This window comes from Chiloscyllium plagiosum, unplaced genomic scaffold (assembly GCF_037043375.1).
Source record: "Chiloscyllium plagiosum isolate Xiang-an unplaced genomic scaffold, Cpla_swu_hap1 HiC_scaffold_34, whole genome shotgun sequence".
Classification (NCBI taxonomy): domain Eukaryota; kingdom Metazoa; phylum Chordata; class Chondrichthyes; order Orectolobiformes; family Hemiscylliidae; genus Chiloscyllium; species Chiloscyllium plagiosum.
The window spans coordinates 32,314,151-32,329,201 of record NW_028270172.1 but is presented as its reverse complement, the minus strand read 5'-3'; the positions used below and the strand labels follow the sequence as shown (position 1 = coordinate 32,329,201).

The following is a 15,051-nucleotide window of genomic DNA, read 5'->3' as shown; positions in this document are numbered from 1 at the left end:
TCGGACTTAGACAGTGAAGCCTACTACTTAACCCATTATTTCCACAGCGGTGCCACATGTAAAAGAATAGCTCTTACACTTCAAATTGAGAAGGACTAGACAGTAGTGTCAAGCAAGGATTATCAAGTTAACTAATTGGATTTAAGAATTGAGAAACAGATATACAAAAAAAGAGAGAGAAGAAAACCGAAAGGAGAAGGAAAATAGTTTTTAAAACGTGAAATTATAAGGATCTCTATCAAACAAAATGTCCAGAGAAAGGAATAAAATTGCACAGTTTATATTTTTTGATACCTGAGAAAGATTCTTAGACATTGTTTAAAGGGCAATTGCACTCTTAATTAATGGACACAAGTTCTGCAGTCAGATCAATGGGAAGCTATTGACCAACTGCAACAAATGTTAAAAAAAGTTGGGGGGCTGAGGTAAACACAATCAGTGAGTTATGCAGATTGGCAACTCATGGTATATCACTTATTCCCCTGAATTTGCTTGTCAACTGCACATTAATAGTGGTACTCATGAATTTGGAGATGCCGGTGTTGGACTGGGGTGTACAAAGTTAAAAATCACACAACACCAGGTTATAGTCCAACAGGTTTAATTGGAAGCACTAGCTTGCGGAGGGCTGCTCCTTCATCAGGTGATTGTGGAGAATAAGATCATAAGATGCAGAATTTATAGCAAACACTTACAGACATGACACCAACCATTAAAGTTCATTTGAGAATGTAACTTTAAAAAAGTTCTGCGTTTACATATGAAAGAACTGAAACCAACATGTTCGTTCTAAAAGATGAGACTTAACAAACAATTATATATTTTTCAATATATAATTTCAGTTACATCACACTGTAAACTTTCGCTATAAATTCTGTGTCTCATGATCTTATACTCCACAATCACCTGATGAAGGAGCAGCACTCCGAAAGCTAGTGCTTCCAAATAAACCTGGTAGATGTCATCAACATACTGATAGTTTCCAGGACAATCTGGCTCATTAATTGCTGAGCCTCAGTTTTTGCAATCGAAATACTGTAATAAAAGTTTAAAAATTGGGTAAGGACTCCACATAAATACAGATTATATCTTGGTAAAACAAAATTCCAATGTAAGATTAACATTTGCAATCATAACAATTCTTGGGACTACCATGATAGTGATTCAAATAGTCTAAACAGTATATCGCTTGGCTTAAACAAATAAGGTTTGATTACATCAAACATGACGGTATATGCATGTGAGTCTCTGCTGTATTTATGCAAGTAGCATTGAAAGAATGGAAAATATTATTTTTCTATAACCTTTGGATATTGTGTGCAAATACTATTGTGATAAATAAACCGTCACAGACACGAATGGTTGAAAACCCGATACGTTGCAAACAGCTTTCTGCCCACAACAGGCGACCCAAGACTATATTTAAGGAACATTTGTATTCACATATTGATCAAGTGGTTTGTTTTACTTGTGAGTGACAATTGGCTCACCAGCTGATTTCAGGGAAAAGCTCAAACCAGATAATGGCTGCCTTGAAATTAGGCAAACTCAGCGAGAATCCAAAAAACTGTCCGCTTGGTTAATGTGATCAAGATTACAATTAGCAACTGACTTATGATACAGCAGAGACATCTGGCAACACAGTCATACCAACATAAATCGCTTGTGGCAGTTTATCATTTATGCAGATTTCCACTCACTAAACGAAGACAGTAGCTAATAGTAATAGTTACAATTTGCTAATATTGCTAATACTGTCTGTAACACGGTTACAGTTAGATCTGACTGACTAGTCAGCCTGATTATGTGCCAGGTGCTCTTTCTCAAGGAGATTGGGCCTAATTCCTGATTTCATTCAAGGACTTTGTACAAGCTATGCTTTCTCTTGTTCTAAAACAGAGTTAACTCCATTTTGCTCTCTACAGATCTGCTAGACCTGCTGAGCATTTCCAGTATTTTCTGTTTTTGTTTCAGGCTTACACTTTTTTTACAACTCTTTCTTTCCTTTTTTTCTTCCTCCTCTTTACCTTAGTCCTCATCTCCCTCTTTTGACATTCCCCATATTACAAAGGAATGTCACAATGCTGGTTGATCAGCTTCATGTCAGTCATTGTTTTGGGATTTTGTGAGCGTTTTCTTTCAACTGATGCCCTTCCTGGCATTCACCTCCCCACTTATTTGGGCTAAGCCTGCCACTGATGTATGCTGGCTCACCCGCACTATTTTCTGTGCCCTTCCATGCAGGTTTTTTCTTTGTTTTATTTGTTTTGAATATGTGTGCTCATGACATCAAGACATCAGCAATAGGGCCAGCATTTATCACCCATTCCTATGGTGGTGACCCTTCATGTGTTGTAAGGCATCACCAACATGCTAAATGATGGCTAGTTCCAAAAGTTTAAACAAATAGTGATGAGGGAACACCATAGTCATCTACCATGTGTTGCAATACCAACCATAAGTGGCTTGTGGTGTGGGTAGAGTATTGCCTTCAATGCTCTTTTCTGTACTGAGTTACTGGACCTATGTCAGTAGCAGTGGTGGATGATAAACCACACAACAAGATGGACTATGATAGCAATTGGCGCATGTTCCATTGTCTAGTTAGACATAATGACATGACTATAATGAGCCAGGGATGACGTGTCTGTCTCCATTGTGATCTTATGCTAGACTGTTTTCTCCAGCTAAAGACTGGTGATATAGTTTCATTGAGTCAACTTATTCCAGCTTCAAAATTAACTCATAAGAACCATTATCTTATAGAACAATGTCTGATTTAGGATGTTGTGTGGCTTGTTGGGGAACATGAAGGTGATGAACCTGCTGTTTTCATTCTTTAGTGAATGGAAGTCAAATTGATGAGGTTTTGCTAAAGAAGTGTTAAAGTGAGCTGCTGGACTGACTCCTGTACAGAATACACAGGATGGCCACCGTACTGACCTAACTTACTGAGGATTGAGAAATCGCTGTGTAATATTTTTACTGCCACCAAACCTCTAACATGCAGGTTAGGGAAACATGTTGTCAGAAGAATTAATTTTGTTATAACAAATGATAACTGGTCATGAAGAGTCATTTTAAAGTGTGTGATATGTTTGAATTAACTTTTGAACTGTAGAAATCTAAAACAAAAATCAGGTTTTGGATGTTTGAGAGGTGAAAAGGGAAGAGGTCTGCAGCTCTTATTTTCCTCAGATGTTCCCATAATATGTAAAATGCAGTCAGGCCAGTCAATGATAAAAAGAATGCACTCGAGGAGCTTAGTGAATGACTTCCCGTTTATCTGCTCATAGAGAGGTGTTAATTGTTTTTAGAACTTTGGTGCATGGCCTTTTCCAGTAGTGTATCTGTTTTGGTGGTAACCATGGTAATGGATTTTGATAAACAACACACAACGTGTGAACCATTGGAATGAAACTTTTGGCAAAATGTGATTGGTGCACTAGACAAAGAGTAGCCACCTTTTGTATGCTGCTCAAAATTCTCTCCGATAACATCGAAATAATGCACAATGCAACTCACAGTTCACTCTCTCTTTAACCAGTTTTAGCCTCAAAGCTGAGGGCCTGCACCACAATTAGCAGAAATGTCTATGATGGGTAAGAATGGACCGTTAATAGAATGAGCTAGGGTTACATAAAGGCTCACCAACACTGGGCATATCCTTCAATATGCTTCTATTTCCCTGGCCTATATTCTGTCACCATTGGTCACAAACAAATTCCATTCTCATGGTGTGTCACCCAACTCTACCAATTGAAAACCAACAGACTCATCATTATCTGATTGGATGATTCTTGAATATCAGTCAAACAGCCTCTTGTCCCATCCTGAAAACATTTTAAAAAAGAGTCCAAAGAACAGTTTTTAAAGTTCAAATTTTAATACTATTGTGATTTTGCACCTGGATTTCTTACAGTATTGTTTTCGATGGCTGGTTCAGTGGTTAACACGACTGCCTCACGCTACCAGGACCTGGCTTCAATTCCAGTCTTGAGTGACTGTGTGGAACTTGCATATTGTCCCTGTGGCTGCATGGATTTCCTCCGGCTGCTCTGGTTTCCGCTCACAGTCTAAAGATGTGCAGGTTAGACAGATTGGTCCCATTAAAACTTGCCCTGTAATGTTCAGGGATGTGCAGGTTATGTGGGTAAGCCATGGTAAAAAACGTCTTGTGGGGGTTTTGGGGATGGTGTGGGTCTATGCTGGATGCTCTTTAGAGGTTTGGTGTGAACTCATTGGACTCAACGTTGCCTTCCTAGCAATCCTATGATTCTATAAACAGATTCTTGGAGATTAATATTTCATTTCCAAAGATGTGGAAGTACCGGTGTTGGACTGGGGTAGACAAAGTTAACAATCACACAACACCAGGTTATAGTCCAACAGGTTTATTTGGAAGTATGACCTTTCAGAGCGCTGCTCCTTCTTCAGATCGCCACCTGACGAAGGAACAATGCTCCGAAAGCTTGTATTTCCAAATGAACCTGTTGGACTATAATCTGGTGTTGTGTGATATTTAACTATCTCCAAAGATGGCAAGACAATTAGGAATTCTAGATCCCTATTATTGTTATGCACTGTTGTTCCTATGTACGTTGCATGATGGGGTGAAGGGAAACACATAAATAAGAAAGTACAGCATGACCCTTAGTCTCTAGTAGCAAGGAAAGTGCACATAAAAACAGGGGGAGACATAAAGAGACTGACCTACAGAATCAAAGGAATGGAAGAGTTTTGTAAAGTTCCAGACTTGCATAAGTAAAGACAGATGACTGGAAAGATAGAAAAAGAGATATATTTAAAGACGGAAAGCATTTAGCTGATGGAGGAGACAGATGTTATATGGGAAGCAAAGATCAGACAGACATAAGAGATTAGTATAGAGGGAGAATGTGTGAATTACAGTAGAATTAGAGCCAGAATCAGATTCAAATTGAGACATACACAGGGTGAGAAATTGCGACACACAGTGAGAAAGAAAAGAACAGACAGTGATTAGCGCAGATCTCCACTTGGGTAAAACAAAAGTTTTCCTGAATTGTATGCATTGTTTTGAGGCTAACTGGGACACTGCTGAAGTCAGGCAGGCATCCAAGTTTCCATGGGTATGGGAAAGCAGACATTCAGGAGGTGACTGACAGACTTCCCCATGCAAGATAGGTGGCCTCCCACTAACTCTGCAAGCTCCAGAGGAACTGTTATTGAAGGGCAAGTGATATTCTGACATAACCATGGAATACAAATTCTCAGGAGGGTGTGACGATGGGCAGGCACCGTTTTGCAATGGTGGAGGGGTGGAGGGTGTGGACAGCTTAGGGGAGAAATTATATTGCAATAAACTGCCTCTAAGAATGCACAGAATCCTGAAGAAAATGTCCACCACTTAATCTTTTTAAATATTAGTGTGCAGATGTGTTCACATGATATTGTAGCTGGCGATGTTAATAGAAATTCTTATTTTCTCTCGATTAACACTGCTGCTAACAATTGAATAAAGGAACAAATTATATGGATATGTATTCTATTCATCTAGTCCAATTTTAGACTAAAAGGTCTTATCATAAAAAAGTAAACATGTTATCTATTCTGCTTTTCCTTTTATCTGTTATCTTGGAACATAAAAGGGGCCTCATACATCTTATTTTAAAATACAAAGAGCCATGTTTCTGAGTCACTGATAAAATGTAACAGGGATTTGTTTGTCTTCCCAGTCTCCTGACAAGACGGTGCTAGCCCCACTGAATAGGATTATGTACAAAAGCAGTCATAACAGGTCAACATGATGCATATCACACTGCTGGCCCACACATTTCAGAGTTAAGTGTTTAGTTCCTCACCAAACCGTTGTGTCAGCAAAATGCAAGAGCACAGGATTGGGGTAAAAACTCAGTTCACCATTGTTCATATAAATATTTCACACGTCTGTTCCAATCTTTTGGACTCATTAATACCTATAGTAAAATGATACAGACAGGAATTAGTGATTACATGTCAAATCTGCCTTGAGAAAATATATCTGACTATTCTTGTGAGCAACATCTTGTTGTATCTGTCCTTATCTCAGCCCCAATCATCTGTAAAGAATTGTCCAGGACAGACAGCACAACAGATTTTATAACTTGTTAGTTATATACTGAGCCAAAAGTCATAGCAATGTCAAAGAATAAGCTAGATTTGTTTAATATTACATTCCATGACACTGCAAACCTGTTGCTATAAATTCTGTGTTGTATGATTCTGCTCCACAACCACCGAATGAAGAAGCAGCGCTTCAAAAGCTAGTGCCTCCAATTAACCCCGTTGGACTGTAACCTGGTGTTGTGTGATTTTTAATTCAAAGAATTTCAGCAGTGAATTAAATAATAAAATCTTCTGTTAAACAGAAATTGAAATATCAATAAATGTGATTGATGTTATGTTAGCAAATTATTGCCAATTGTGAGCATTCAGAAAACATGTTTATAATTCTATGGCCTGAGCAAATTGCCCACAACAATCAGGATTTGTGTTTATGGTTAATCAATTGGTGTTGTAGAACTTGAGCACTACTGAAGACAGACAGATTTTGTTGAACTTTTGTGCTCTGTACTCATCAAAACAATTTGCATTAACAGAGCAAAGGGAAGACTCATTCTATATTGTGTGAAAGACAATACTGATTGTTTAGCAAATGGACTCTCATTGAGAAAGGTGTTGGCATAGAGAAAGTACCAGCTAATAATGACTGACAGTGCCAAGTTATCTTTAAATTTTAAAGCAGGCAGATTGATTGATGGCTCAAGGCAGTGCTCTGAGAAACAAACCACAGTATGTGAACATTTTCTTTCTGTCTGCAAAGATCAGGATCCTGTGTGTAAATATTTGTAGCTTCTAGTACATACACGTTTGCCACTGTGCAAGCCCGACTGACAATCCTGAATTGGCTATTGGTATAATTCTTCACACATTCAGGATTATTTAGCAGATGTTGCCTGATCATGGAATTACAAATAACGTGGCAGAACATGTCGTCAATTTTGCGGTGTGGGCTGATTGAGTAAAAACAACATCTTGCTTGTTACAAGGAACTGGAGGAATATGTTGTTTGATGTGATCTTGCAGACCTTTGGTATGTATAACTTACAAACCTGGACTCACAACAGCAAGGAAATTCATATAACATGTGATTCATTGGTGTGATAGGCAGAACCCTATTATGTTTGGCTTGACAGTAGTATTCTGTCATGGGGAACACCACTCATGTTATTGCATAATAGCAGCATGAAATAGCCATCTTTATCTGACACCTGACACTCAAACTTTGAAATGTCTCTTGGGTTATCTGACATAGATTTAGATCTGTTCAGGGCCAAAGCTGATGGTTTTAGGTCTGATCTCAAATTTGTGTGATATACAGAGAGACATAAGATGATCAAGTAGCCATTCTCACAGGCTGGCTTTTCTGTACCCAATTTCAGCATCTAGTTTGCAAATAATGATTTAGACCCTATTTACAAGATTGTTGATAAAACTATCATTTATAGCGGCTGGAACTACAAAACTCCCAATGTACATATTGATCAGTAGAGATAGGTTTGTGACAGACAGTGCTGGAGAAACCCTCATTGATCTCTCAACTACAGCATCAAGGAAAGCAGATTATTTGACTGGTCCATTTCAAAGCTGAATTTGAGCATAAATGGGGTTCTTTAAGAGATATGAGGAAATACTTAAATGTAACTGTGGATTCAAATATAGAAAACCCATCAACTACACATCAGAAATATGCAGGGGTTGAAGATTAAGTGTCAGTCCATTGAAGACATATCTCTCCTGGAATCCAAGAAAGACTGATGTGGGAGCTGGGCCTGGTGGAGATTCCATGGCAATAATATCTATTTGAACATGCCTAGTGTCATTAAACTGAATGAGTTGCTGAGGTCATAAGTTTAATGCATACTAATTCATATAATTGTTGTGGGTCTAGATTCCCACGATATAGTTTTGCAGTGCTAATGTCAATGACTCCCTTGAGAGTACATTGGTGAATAGGCAAGTAATATCATTACATCCCTTTAGCATTTCTTGAGCAGCCTGTGCACACATAGACATACGTATATACACTCCACACTGTGTTCCAGTTCAGCCATATAGCTGACTGCCATTTTCCACCTTACTTTTAGGGCAATGCTTTGGTTATTCAGTATTGACATTCCTGATTTAACTTTTAAACAAAGTTTGAGATTTAACTATCAATTATCATGACCTAAAAACAATGCAAATCAACAAATTAACATAAGACCATAAGACATAGGAGTAGAAGTAAGGCCATTTGGCCCATCGAGTCCACTCTGCCATTCAATCATGGCTGATAGGCATTTCAACTCCACTTACCCACATTCTCCCCGTAACCCTTAATTCCTTGTGACATCAACATTACTTAGGGCAGTTGAATTTGAATTAGTTTTATATTCACATGTGTTTACAGTGAAAAGTTTATAAGTCACCATTTAAGGCGCTATCTTAAGTACCCAGGTAAAAATTCTTGACTACAAATTCTTAGGAAAAAAATCACAAAAGTAAATAAAAAGTCCAGCGTTACAGAAATTCAAAAGTACAAAATCATAGTAATAAATCAGAAGAATAAAGAAATGAAAAGTTCAGAAAAACAGTGCTTTCATCATATAACAAAGAACAAAAATAAATTTAAAAGAATTAAGTCTCCTTGGCAATGCCTCTACCAATTACAATGTACTTGCCAACCAATTAACACTATCCTCTTATACAGTATAATTGTCATTTTCCCTTTACCAATTCTTGCAAATTGTCCTGATTAGAGCAAAGTGAAAAGCTTTTGACAAACTGTGTCTTTCTTTTAGCAATAATTGTGTTAATTTAACAGCTTCCACAAGTTTTGGATGTCTCAAAGTACTTTACAGCTAATGAAATACTTTTAAAGTGTAATCTGTGTTTCAATGTAGAAAATACAGCCACAGATTTGCATGGAGCTCAAATCCACAAATAGCAATGTGATAATGACCAGATAATCAGTTTTATGATTTTGAATAAAGGAAAAACATTGCCCAAGAAACCAGGAATAGAAGCCCTTCTCTGCTTTGAAAAAGCTGTTTACTTTCATCTGTTATGGTCTCAGTTGATATTGGATAATATTGAACATAGTATAAAGCTGAATATTGGATAGGTTAGGTTCCAAAGTAAAACCTGGCTTGATGCAAATTTTACATTTGAATCTTATTTACTGTGCTGGTCAATCACTGAATGTATTTACAAGAGGCAGCCAATTTGCTTTTAACAGAGGAACATTAAAGTTAATTACACGCAAAAGTCAATTGCAAGAACTATTTAAAATGTCTTATTACAAATGTCAGAAATACTGATTCAACGCTTAAACCATTGTAGTAATATTACAGATACCCAAACCTCAGTGAAGGGTCTCAGAGTCTTTTGTTCACTTGGCATTGCTGTAATTGTTGTTTTATTATCAAATTTCTGCAATGAATCAATATTATTTCTTTAGTTAATGCTTCTTCCTGAGACTCTTAAATAACATGCCAACATAATTCACTTATTTCTTTACTTTGGTTCCCTAAACTCCTCTTACATAACTTTCTGTTTTAGGACATTTTGTTTTTCTGACATTAGCTCAGAAGACTATAATATATAGGAGCAGAAATAGGGCATTGAGTCTGCTCACCATTCAATGAGCTCATCGTTGATCTAATAATCCTCAACATCACTTCCCTGCCTTTTTGCAGTTACACTTGAATCCCTTACTTATTAAAAATCTATCTTAGCCTTGATGGGGGAGATACTAAATGAATATTTTGCATCAGTATTTAATGTGGAAAAGGATATGGAAGATATAGACTGTAGGGAAATAGATGGTGCTACCTTGCAAAATGTCCAGATTACAGAGGAGGAAGTGCTGGATGCCTTGAAATGGTTAAAGGTGGATAAATCCCAGGACCTGATCAGGTGTACCTGAGAACTCTGTGGGAAGCTAGAGAAGTGATTGCTGGGCCTCTTGCTGAGATATTTGTATCATCGATAGTCACAGGTGAGGTGCCGGAAGACTGGAGGTTGGCAAACGTTGGGCCACTGTTTAAGAAGGGTGGTAAGGGTGGCCTCCTCTATATTGGGGAGACAGGCCGCCTACTTGCGGAACATTTCAGAGAACACCTCTGGGACACCAGGACTAACCAACCTAACCACCCCGTAGCCCAACACTTTAACTCCCCCTACCACTCCACCAAGGACATGCAGGTCCTTGGACTCCTCCATCGCCAGACCATGGCAACACGATGGTTGGAGGAAGAGCGCCTTATCTTCTGCCTGGGAACCCTCCAACCACAAGGGATGAACTCAGATTTCTCCAGTTTCCTCATTTCCCCTCCCCCACCTTGTCTCAGTCAAATCCCTCGAACTCAGCACCGCCTTCCTAACTTGCAATCTTCTTCCTGACCTCTCCGCCCCCACCCCATTCCGGCCTATCACCCTCAACTTGACCTCCCTCCACCTATCGCAATTCCAACGCCCCTCCCCCAAGTTCCTCCTCCCTTTTATCTTAGCCTGCTGGACACACTTTCCTCATTCCTGAAGAAGGGCTTATGCCCGAAACGTCGACCCTCCTGTTCCTTGGATGCTGCCTGACCTGCTGCGCTTTTCCAGCGACACATTTTCAGCTCTGATCTCCAGCATCTGCAGTCCTCACTTTCTCCTGGTAAGGACAAGCCAGGAATCTATAGACCAGTGAGCCTGATCTCGATGGTGGGCAAGTTGTTGGAGGGAATCCTGAGGGACAGGATGTACATGTATTTGGAAAGGCAAGGACTGATTAGGGATAGTCAATATGGCTTTGTGCGTGGGAAATCATGTCTCACAAACTTGATTTTGTTACTTCTTCAAAACACTTAGAGGATTGATGAGGGCAGAGCAGTAGATATGATCTATATGGACTTCAGTAAGGCGTTCGACAAGGTTCCCCATGGGAGACTGATTAGTAAGGTTAGATCTCATGGAATACAGGGAGAACTAGCCATTTCGATACAGAACTGGCTCAAAGGTAGAAGACAGAGGGTGGTAGTGGAGGGGTGTTTTTCAGACTGGAGGTCTGTGACCAGTGGAGTAACACAAGGATCGGTACTGGGCCTTTACTTTTTGTCATTTACATAAATGATTTGGATGCGAGCATAAGAGGTACAGTTAGTAAGTTTGCAGATGACACCAAAATTGGAGGTGTAGTGGACAGTGAAGAGGATTACCTCAGATTATAACAGGATATGGACCAGATGGGCCAATGGGCTGAGAAGTGGCAGATGGCGTTTAATTCAGATAAATGCAAGGTGCTGCATTTTGGGAAAGCAAATCTTAGCAGGACTTATACAATTAATGGTAAGGTCCTAGGGAGTGTTGCTGAACAAAGAGACCTTGGAGTGCAGGTTCATAGCTCCTTCAAAGTGGAGTCGCAGGTAGATAGGATAGTGAAGAAGGCATTTGGTATGCTTTCCTTTATTGGTCAGAGTATTGAGTACAGGAGTTGGGAGGTCATGTTGCGGCTGTACAGGACATTGGTTAGGCTACTGTTGGAATATTGCAGAAAGATGTTGTGAAACATGAAAGGGTTCAGAGAAGACTTACAAGGATGTTGCCAGGGTTGGAGGATCTGAGCTACAGGGAAGAGACTGAACAGGTTGGGACTGTTTTCTCTGGAGAGTCGGAGGCTGAGGGGTGACCTTATAGAGGTTTACAAAATTATGAGGGGCATGGATAGGATAAATAGACAAACTCTTTTCCCTGGGGTCGGGGAGTCCAGAACTAGAGGGCATAGGTTTAGGGTGAGAGGGGAAAGATATAAGAGAGACCTAAGGGGCAACATTTTCACCCAGAGGGTGGTACGTGTATGGAATGAGCTGCCAGAGGATGTGGTAGAGGCTGGTACAATTGCAACATTTAAAAGGCATTTGGATGGGTATATGAATAGGAAGGGTTTGGAGGGATATGGGCTGGATGCTGACAGGTGGGACTAGATTGGGTTGGGATATCTGGTCGGCTTGGACGGGTTGGACCGAAGGGTCTGTTTCCATGCTGTACGTCTCTATAACTCTATGAAGACATCCTCCACACATCTCTGTGGTAAGGAATTAAGGGACTCAAGACTTCGTTTCTTCTACCCTGACTGTTTTAGAGATGGTTAATCTGTTAGAGGCTTTGACTTTTCTCTTTTCATGATCTTCTTCCTACTGAAAGAAACCTGCACACTCTGCTTGACCTTCTGGGTGGTTCGTTCTGTCTCCTTCTGTGTCACAGGACACCTTGCTGCTGGCAACAACAGTTCTTCTTCCTCGTTTTAATGCACTGAACCATTTACCTCAAGCATTTTAAAAGTCTCATTCAGATGCATATAAGCTTTAGACTTCCCCATGCCATGGACAGGAATTCCACTAGTGTGAACCCGTCAAGGTTTCATGTTTCCATACAATTCCTGTCAGTGGATATCTTCCAAGGCACTGGGAAATGATAATGATCAGACTGCCTTCACCTCCAGAGTTGAACCAAGCCGTAATAATAGAGAAAGAAAATTGAAAAATGTTTTAGCAATAAGGTGATATTATTAATTTATCCATGTCTATCTCAATTGTTAAAATACACACAATATAATTTGGCTTTTTTAATCCTTTGCAATTATTGAGATGTTATAGGTCCTGTCTATATTTGATGGCTAGGGAGACGGGGACACACAATATCGCTGAATGAGATTTGTTGTGTTTTTGTACATTCCTTACTAAATGTTCATGTGAAGTCTGACTTGCATGATGATAATTTTGTGAACCATGGTTTTAAATGTGAGCACTGCTGACCTCCCATCTAAGTGATATCAACCCACTTAACACTCAGTGACTATAAATGGGACAGATGCAGCTGCATTCAAAACGCTTGAACACATTGGTGCTGGATCAGAATAACTGGGCAAAGCAGGCTGTTAAGATGGATAGCCATGTACAGTAATGATGTCCAGCACTCAGTAGCAAGTGTGCCTGAAAAATCTCCATTCCACATTCGATTCTAGGTGATAGAGGGTACAGGTTCCAAGTTAACGTGGTAAGGGAGGATGGTGGGGTTAGGTTGACACCTCAAGTCAGTTGATTGAGATCTGAAAATAGTAATGCAGATGGGTCATTGTTATATGAATGTTGTGTTGATCAGGTTGTCACTAGCATCCTTGTACACCTCTCAGTTGCTCAGGTATTTGCGAAAGACTCATATGGTCGCATACCCGTAATCTGCCAAATACTCTTCAGCTGAGAAGGGCTGATCTTCCACTTGCTCTTCCTCCTGAAACATCTGTGTGCGAAAACCGTTGGGAATTCAAAATCCTGCATCCTACCTAATTAAACCGACTGAAATGCATGTTTTCCATTCTTAAAGCCCCATAAAATCTCCCCCAATGACTTGAATGTTAATGGACCTCTCTGCCCCTTATGTTTTGGAGACAAGAAAGCAGTCATATTCCCAGATGCCACCATTCTATTTGATTGAAGTCCTTCCCACCTTAGACAAGGCAATTAAATTCAATCTAGCATGACCATCAAGTAAAATGTGGAGAAGGGCTAATGCCCGAAACGTCGATTCTCCTGTTCCCTAGATGCTGCCTGACCTGCTGCGCTTTTCCAGCAACACATTTCCATCTCTGATCTCCAGCATCTGCAGACCTCACTTTCTCCATCAAGTAAAATGTGTATGATGTGTGGAATGTGCAATTGATGAGTAGTGCAATGGAGTATTAATAATGCATGCATAATTCCTTTCTCACATAATTTATTAATCCATAAAGTAGAGAGGGGCATTCCAGGATTTAGTCATGGGAACAAGTAAGAGAAGCAACTATAAGGAAAAATCTAGACAAAAGTGATTACAATACCATAATGTTTAAGATAAAGATTGAGGATAACAAATGAGATGGAGGTGTAAATAATAGATTGGAAGAAAAACTGATTTCTAAGAAGATACGAGTGAAACAAGGGAAATTAAAATTACGCATATTATCAATATTATCAATAAAGATGGAAATAGAACAGTGATAAGACATTTAAAATGAATGCAAAAGAAATAACTCCAACAAAAATGAGCAAATTAGTTAGTAAATGAAAACCATGGATAAATGCCAAGCAAAGGAAAGTCTAAAACTAAAGGAACAGGCGTACCCATTGTCCCAATACTATGGCTGTAAAAGGTGTATTTTGTCCTGTTCTTTTTCTTTGAGGAGAGGTTTAAAGGCAGACATGCAAAACTGTCCATTGAAAACTCATAAAGTAAACCGCTTGTGAGGCCTTGGATTTATTTTTTAAAAATTGGAACAATAGAAGCAGCCTGAATGGGTGAAGTCAAGCTCCCACAGAACCGAGATTTTTAGTTTGAGTTTCAGCAGTAGCTGCTGTGGTCTTGAAGAAGTAGAAGCTATATTTTTCCATCTCTCAGATACTGCCAAAAGCTGGGGGATCTCTTCCTTCTGCGGGAGATGCATATGTATTTTTTTCTGAATTTGCCTTTGTCAAGGGTGTGTTTATGGGAGATTACTCTAGTGGAACAGTTAATTAGTAGTACTTAATAATCTATTACTCTGTTAAGTTTTCTAATAGGGTTAAGTTATTCCAATTTCTTCTTTCTTTGCTTCAAATCTGGTAGTCTGACCAATTGAATTACACCTGGAATGCACACGTTATACCTATCTTTAAAATAAGAAAAAGCTTAGGTCTAAGTTATCTTCTTAATATATTTTGAGGAGGGGTTGGTCTGGTCCATATTATCCATTTACATAGATGACAAAACATATGTGAAGGCTACGAGCTGATACAAAAAACAGAAAAGTAAAAGAAACTGCAAAACATAATATATCAAATATAAAAATAGCAAAGTTTTCTACTGGTACACAATATATTAATTAAAATGCTGAAAATGTGTTGCTGGAAAAGCACAGCAGGTCAGGCAGCATCCAAGGAACAGGAGAATCGACGTTTCGGACATAAGCCCTTCTTCAGGATTCCTAAA

The 15,051-nt window shown here is 39.2% G+C and overlaps 1 long non-coding RNA gene across 1 annotated transcript in view; it reads right to left on the bottom strand.

The window, feature by feature from the left end:
- Positions 1-15,051, bottom strand: part of LOC122564286 (uncharacterized) — a 57,309-nt gene that overhangs the window by 6,574 nt on the left and 35,684 nt on the right. The window lies entirely within an intron of this gene.